The 7770-nt window shown below is 43.6% G+C and overlaps 1 long non-coding RNA gene across 1 annotated transcript; it reads right to left on the reverse strand.

The window, feature by feature from the left end:
* Positions 1-1068: 1068 nt before the first annotated feature.
* LOC125485869 lies at positions 1069-2742 on the reverse strand. The gene is made up of 2 exons (XR_007264589.1): positions 2627-2742; positions 1069-1850 (listed from the first exon to the last, which is right to left on the reverse strand). It is a non-coding gene; the product is annotated as an uncharacterized LOC125485869 (long non-coding RNA).
* Between the last annotated feature and the right edge of the window lie 5028 nt (positions 2743-7770).

A 7770-nucleotide genomic window follows, 5' to 3' on the forward strand; every position in this document is an offset into this window, starting at 1 on the left:
ATAGGGGGCTGGGTCCCGATTGGGTGCTGTTCAGCCGGTCAGTGTGGATTTGATGGGCTGAATGGCCTGCTTCCACACTAAGGATTCTCTGACGAAAATAAATCCATGCCAGTGATTTGTACAAACATTCAGTCATCAGATAACTGAGAATTGCTGGACACACTCTGCAGGCAGAGCAAGCAATAATATTCACCCATTCTGTGTGGAAGAGCAACAAATTAAACCCAAAGAAAATGGAGAGAGACTGGGGAATTGTGAGATGTTATACCAAAGAGTTCCTACTTGTATAATCCATGAGGGTAAAAAGCGAATGAGTTAGCAGATTCATTACCAACTCTGTCAGAGAATGATACAATTAGTTCCATTCACACTCTTTCTCAATATCCTTGTAATTTCTCCTTTCTCCTAAATTATCCTTTGAAAATTGCTAAAGGCTCTTCTCCAAATGTCCTTTCAGGCAGTGCAATATAGATGGCAACAACCAGTTGGATAAACCAAACTCTCTTCATCTTCTCTCTGGTCCTTTCTCTAATGACTCTGAAAAGTCTACATTGGTAGCTGACTCACTGACCATTGGAAACAGATTTTCCTGACTTGTTCTATGTTCTATGTTCTGTGTACCCCATCAACAATGATCATTATTTTGAACAACTCTGTTAAGCTTTCCTTAACCTTCCCCACTCTAGGTAACACATTCTCAGCTTCTCTCTATTCTCTCCAGACCTAGTAAATCAACATTGAGAAGGCTGGAGAAACAGTGCAGAGAATGATGAAACTAAGCCTATGGAAACTAACCAAATGAAATTGAGTATTGACATGGGATTTGTGAAGAAAATAGGGAGATGAACAAAAAGTCATTGTAGTCTATTTTCTCCATGAACAGAATTAAAAAGGAGTTGAATCAAGTTGAGAATTTTAGTCCATAATAGCTATGGCTGATTAAAGTTAACTCTTTAATGATAAAGGCCAAATAATATTTGAGAGCTCTTCTGTCCAGAATGTGTACATGCAAAAAGAATGCTGGGTGAAAAATACACATTGTCAATAATTCAGAGATCTTGCCTTCAGTAGAACCATAGGAATTATGCTTTTATTAATACTTATTAATGGGACATAGATGTCAATGGCATGTTTAGTACTTATTGCCTGTCTTTAATTACCCTGGAGAGGGAGATTTTAAGCTGCCTCTTGAACTGCTCCTGACCTTGGGATGTCAGAAAGGGAGTTCCAGGATTTGGACCCAATGACACTGAAGGAACGGTGATATATTTCCAATACAGGATGGTGAACTTGCATGGAGGTAAACTTGCAAGTGGTCGTGTTCCTATGTATCTGCTGCCCTTGTCCTTATATGCACTACAGGTCATGAGTTTGGTAGGTGTTGTCAGAGGAACTTTGGTGAGTTACTGCAGTACACATTGCTGCCATTGTACATTTGGTGGTGAAGAGATTGAGTGTTGACAGTGGCAAGTGCGTTGCTTTGCCTTGGACGGTGTCAAGCTTTTTGAGTGTTGTTGGAGCTGCATTCATCCAGGCAACCGGCATGTATGATATAGAGATGACAATCCAGTACTGGAAAGTTCTTTCTACTCACCAACTTTCAGACGCTATCAACTTGGAGTCATTTCCATTGATTCCCAAACTGCCTGGCCAAATGGGAAATGTCAGTGTGAATGCTTCCATGGCTGCTCCATCCTCACATCCACCCTCCACTCCAACCAATTTGTGTGAAAATCCCAAAGAATTCTTTAATGCGAGTTAGTCCATCCTCTGTAACTGAAAGGAGTTGCACCAAGTTCCACTGGCTTTACTTGTAGTGTAGGAATGTTGAGGAGAAAGAGGGCAAAACTCTGGAAGAGCCAGTTGTAATTAAATTAAAACCTTAACAAGGTTTGTAGCACATCCTTAAAACCAAAAGAAATTCAGCATTCTGAAATTAGTTGACAATTGCCATGTAAAACACCTTCGGGCCGAATACCATTTATCGAAAGAGAAATATTGCTTGGTTTTTTAATCTAAACCGTGATAAAATATCAACTGAACCAAGCAGAATGTCTTGCCTTTTTACAATGATTTACTGGCTTCTGAAATTCCCCATCTGGTTTTTGCTTAGAAAGGGCCTGGGAGAGAGTATCACGTAACTGCAATTATTTCTGTTGCAAATTGCTTGCATAAGTCTGATAATCACCATGCTGTGCCAAGCATTTATCAATAACTGACAGCTTTCTGCTATCGGCTGTCACACACTGATACCTCTTCAGGCAGCAGGCTGGGAAGTCAGGTGACTGCTCGGAACATTATATTCCAGTTGATTTAAATTAAATGGAAAAATCAGGCTGAGCTGCCCTGGGGCTGAACCCAACACACGCAAAAAGATTAATTAATGAAGACTGAACTGTGCAAAGCTGCTTTGTGAAAAGCAGGGAACTGGGAAAGAGACCTCTGGAGAATAACCAGCTCTTTGTGGCCTCCGTATAATCATTAATGTTTCTATGTTGGAGACTTATTAGTTCCTGATAACCAAGTCTGCAACTTTTACAATCACCGACTGCAGTATCTGAGCTATCTGCATCATGCTGCCAATTCACAAAAATGTAAAGCACCGTTTGACTTCTTTTTAATGTACCTGTTTACTAATCGACCTGTTCAGAGATGTTATTACATGCCTCCAGATTAGGTGGGGCTTGAGCCCAGGTCTCTGAGCCTGGAGATAAGGAGAATGTTGCACCACAAGAACCCAAATGAGGCATTGAATTGCTGTTTGCTCAAATTGAGTACAACATGTTTCTGTTTATCCAGGAAGCGTGCACTTCTCTAAACTCTGCATAAGCAGTTTAACCCTTCAAATGCTAAACACCACTTGTTTGGAGCCTTTCATCCATCCCAGTTCAGACATGGAGATCAGCAGCTGATCAATGATCAGCCCAGTCCAAGTGGAGAAGGAAATTGAAGTATAAAGGATCAAACTGATCTGCCTGCTGAACAGTGACACAATAAGTGCTGACATTGTTCATCACAAGTAACATCTCTTGAGTTCTTAAACTGTGCTTGATTTATTTCATTGATCTGTGCTTGATTTATTTCATTTCCACTAATAGTCAGAATGATTTCTTTGACTGTCTGATTTTTTTTCTCCCTCTCTCCCTGCATCAGGCTTTTCTCCACTACATACCGTTCTGCTGAAAGATGGCAGTTATGTGACCCCCGCTCAGAGGCCTCTGGAGCCAGTTACCAGGAGGTACCGTAAAAGCAAAGGCTTGTGGTTTCCCTCATGTCCTCTGCGGTCTCTGTACTTTTTGCTGTCTGACAGATCCCAATGAATCTGTGACCCTCTAACAACGTTCCTCATTATGGAAATAAAAGCGTTAAAACTGACTTGTACCTCATGCATTAAATAGGTGCAGGTTTTATTCTATTGTAAACACACTGGGGTGGTCAGCTTACCACTGCACATGTAGAACCAGAGAATGTTTTTAGCACAAATGGAGAACATTCTGTCCATCCAGCGCACACCAGCCCTCTGAAAGAGCAGTTTAGCTAGTCTTGCTCCACTCCCCTTTTCCTGTTAACTTGCATTTTATTTTCCCTTTGGGTATTTTGCCAATTTGGGGCAGCATAGAGACTCAGTGGTTAGCACTGCTGCCTCACTGCACTGGGGACCCAGGTTTGATTCCACTGTTGGGTAACTGTCTGTGTGGAGTTTGCACATTCTCCATGTGTCTGGAATGGGTTTCCTCCGGGTGGTCCGGTTTCCTCCATAGTCCAAAGATGTGCAGGGTGGATGGATTGGCCATGCTAAATTATCCATAATGTGCAGGTTAGGTGGATTGGCCATGGGAAAAGCTGGGTTGGATGGGGTGGGATGCACTTCAGAGGGTCAATGTGGACTTGATGGCTCGAATGGCCTGTTTCTGCATTGTAAGGATTCTATAATTCTAATTCCCTTTTGAAAGCTAAACCTCCGTCATCCTTTCAGAAGCTGTTTTCTAGATTGTGCCACTGCTGTGTAAAAAAAATCCTCATTTTGCCTTTGTTTCTTTTGCCAACAATTTAAATCCATGTCCTTTTGTTCTTGACTTTTCTGCCAATGAGAAAGTTCCTCTTTATTATCTCTTGAGGCCTTGTGATTTTGAACAGTTCTATTAGATCTCCTTTGAAGAATGAACCCAGTGTCTTCAATCAATCCATGTCACTGCAATTCCTCATTCTGGAACCAGCTTGTTATAGTCTACTCCATACTTTCTCACATGTCTACAGTGCAGTGTCCAGAATTATACAGAACAGTCTACGCCCGTAGAGGGAAAACCAGTATTTTACAAAAGCTCACCTTAACATTTTTTTTGGCTTTTTTTTAAACTCTGGGTCTTTTATAAATCCCAAGATCCTGAATGCTTTTTAACTACTTCTGCAACCAGCTGTACCACCAGGTTATGTAAGTGGGCAGTAAGGTGGCAATGTGAGGTTACTCACATTGATGTTAAGTATAACAATACACAGTATGTTTTAAAAATCAGGTTGAAGTTCAGAGGGACTTGTGCACACTCAGACAAGAAATATATAAATGTAGTGTGCAAGTATGGTAAGCAATTAGGAAGGCAAATGCTTTGCTGACCTTTGTTACAAGGTGTTTGTGTACAAGAATAAGAAAGTATTGCAACCATTTTATGGGCTTTGAGTGCACACCCGGTTTACTGTGCATAGGTTTGTCTTTATATTTATGGAAGGACATTATGTTGGAGATGTTACGAAGGAGGTTCACAAGGTTGCTTTCTGGAACGACAGTGCTGTTCTATATTGAAAGACTGAGTAAACTGGGCCTATACTATCTGGCGTTTAGAAGAACGAGTGATGATCTCACTGAAACATACAGGATACCGAAGGACGTTGATAGGGGAGACACTGAGAGGTCCTCTGGCTGGGGAATGTAAGATACAGAGCTGAATTTTACTAGAAACTGGTAAAGTGTACTTTTGGCAAGTTTCAAAGAGGGTTTGTCTCTGTCAACCCTAGTGAGTTTTCTCTCTTTTCATCATCATCATCATAGAATCCCTACAATGTGGAAACAGACCCTTCAGCCCAGCAAGTCCATACTGACCCTCAGAGCATCCCACCCAGATCCATCCCCCTCTCACCCAGATAATCTACACATCCCTGAACACGATGGGCAATTTAACGTGGCCAATCCACCTAACCTGCACATCTTTGGACTGTGGGAGGAAACCAGAGCACCCAAAGGAAACCCACGCAGACACAGGGAGAATGTGCAAACTCCACACAGACAGTCACCCAAGGGTGGAATCGAACTCGGGTCCCTGGCGCTGTGAGGCAGCAGTGCTAACCACTGAGCCACCGTTTTCCCTATTTTCACAAATTGGCCTGAGTAGCTGTACACCATGCCACTTTGGTACCTTCTCATTGTATTTTGCCACTTGGAACGGGCAGATGCACTGGTGACTGTTGGGTTATACCAGGATTCCTGGCGCCATGACCATCTTTAAAGCTCAGCCATGAATCTGGTTAAATCTGGCCTGTCCACAGCTGCCCTGCATGAATCCTGTCAATTAGTTTAGACTTGAGGGCAGAGGCAAACTGGGACCCCTGTTTTGCCGACCCTGGTGGACTGGGGATTGCGGAGGGAAGGGGTTGTACTGTCACTGCCTGTGGAGAAACCCTGAGATGTTGGTGACTAATGGATGTCTGGAGGAGCAGGCAGCGAGTTGGAGTGGCCAGGTAACCAGTCTGACTTCGATGTCAGGAACTGTCACTGGTTTCTATCTGGCAGGTATGAGGATGGGAAACTGCTTATCAATGAGGACAGATAATATCATTATGAGGATATTAATGTAAGCAAATGCATACGAGTAGGCCGCTCCTGCTCACGAGTGAGAATCTCATCTTGCTGTTCAACACTCCGTTAGAAAATGGGATTTTTCACTTTTGCCGTTTGGAAGCTCCTCACTCATCATCTCACACTTAGTCCCCCAACTTTCTCCCCATTGCCATCATTGCTTGAGAGCGAGGAAGGTTCCCACTCACAGTCTCATGAGAAAGGGGCAGCATGGTGGCTCAGTGGTTAGCACTGCTGCCTCACAGCACCAGGGTGTTGGGTTTGATTCCATGCTCAGATGACTGTCTGTGTGGAGTTTGCACATTCTCCCCATGTCTGTGTGGGTTTCCTCTGAGCGCTCCAGCTTCCTCCCACAATCCAAAGATGTGCAGGTTAGGTGGATTGACCATGCTAAATTGCCCATAATGTCCAGGAGTGTGTAGGTTAGGTGCATTAACCGTGGGATATGCAGGGTTACAGGGATGGGATGAGTCTGAATGGGATGCTGTTTAGAAAGTTGGTATGGACTCAATGGGCCAAATGGCCTGCTTTCACACTGTGGGGATTCTATGATTTATGAAAGGGTTGATCATTTAGAACTGAGATGAGGAGAAATTTCTTCATCCAAAGAATTGCGAGCTTTTGGAATTTTTTTTACCTCAGAATGTCGTATTTGCTCCATTTTTGATGATATTTAAGGATGAGATTGACAGGTTTTCTAGCATCTCAAGGAATCATTGGATATGGACAATGGGTAGGAAAATGCTGAGGATGGAGATCAACCATGACTATATTCAAAGCAGGGTTATTGGCATATCTGGTCTTTTACTGTCCCTGTTTCCCATGATAGTTTTTGTGCACATATACCCTGGTACCGATGAAATGTGAAGAGCACACAGACCATTTAGAGAAGGATTTCTGAAGTGATTATCACTGTTTCTAGTGTATGGTCCACAGTAAAGTGGATAAAAGGGAAAGTGCTATTTCTGTTTATGGGAAGAATATTAATTCTGACCCTCGATGAGATAGGTAGCCCTTGGCAACAAACAAGGATGGAAACAAGGGACCCAGGGGTTTCCAATCAGAAATGTTACTCATGGGCAACAACCACAACTTGGATTCCCCTCCCATCAAACCCTAGCTCAACACCAACTGACATCTGATTGCTGCAGAAATCATGTGGTAACCAATGTCTGTCAGAAGCATTTTTGACAAAATCACTGATAAAAAAAATGAAGAGTTCTGATGACAATTGACTTTATTATGCTGGGGCGAAGAACACAAGAAAAAATAAATGCAATGCTTTCACTCCTACATTCTGGAGGAGCATCAGAAAGCAGTCTTCGCTTTTCCTCTCCAATAACAAAGCCACTCCCTTTTAATCACAAAAGGGGGAGGGGAAGGGGGTTCTGAAATAAATAGGGAGAGAGTGGGAGGCGGATAGAAGATGGATAGAGGACAGGATAGGTGGAGAGGAAACAAACAGGTTGAAGAGGCGGGGATGGAGCCAGTAAAGGTGAGTGTAGGTGGGGAATTAGGGAGGGGATAGGTCAGTCCAGGGAGGACGGACAGGTCAAGGGGGCAGGATGAGGTTAGTAGGTAGGAGATAGGAGTGCGGCTTGAGGTGGGAGGAGGGGATAGGTGGGAGGAAGAACAGGTTAGGGAGGCGGGGACGAGCTGGACTGGTTTTGGGATGTGGTAGGGGGAGGGGAGATTTTGAAGCTTGTGAAATCCACATTGATACCATTGGGCTGCAGGGTTCCCAAGCGGAATATGAGTTGCTGTTCCTGCAACCTTCGGGTGGCATCGTTGTGGCACTTCAGGAGGCCCAGGATGGACATGTCGTCTGAGGAATGGGAGGGGGAGTTGAAATGGTTCACGACTGGGAGGTGCAGTTGTTTATTGCGACCCGAGCGTAGGTGTTCTGCAAAGCGGTCCCCGAG

The sequence above is a fragment of the Rhincodon typus genome, chromosome 23 (assembly GCF_021869965.1).
Source record: "Rhincodon typus isolate 14 chromosome 23, sRhiTyp1.1, whole genome shotgun sequence".
Classification (NCBI taxonomy): domain Eukaryota; kingdom Metazoa; phylum Chordata; class Chondrichthyes; order Orectolobiformes; family Rhincodontidae; genus Rhincodon; species Rhincodon typus.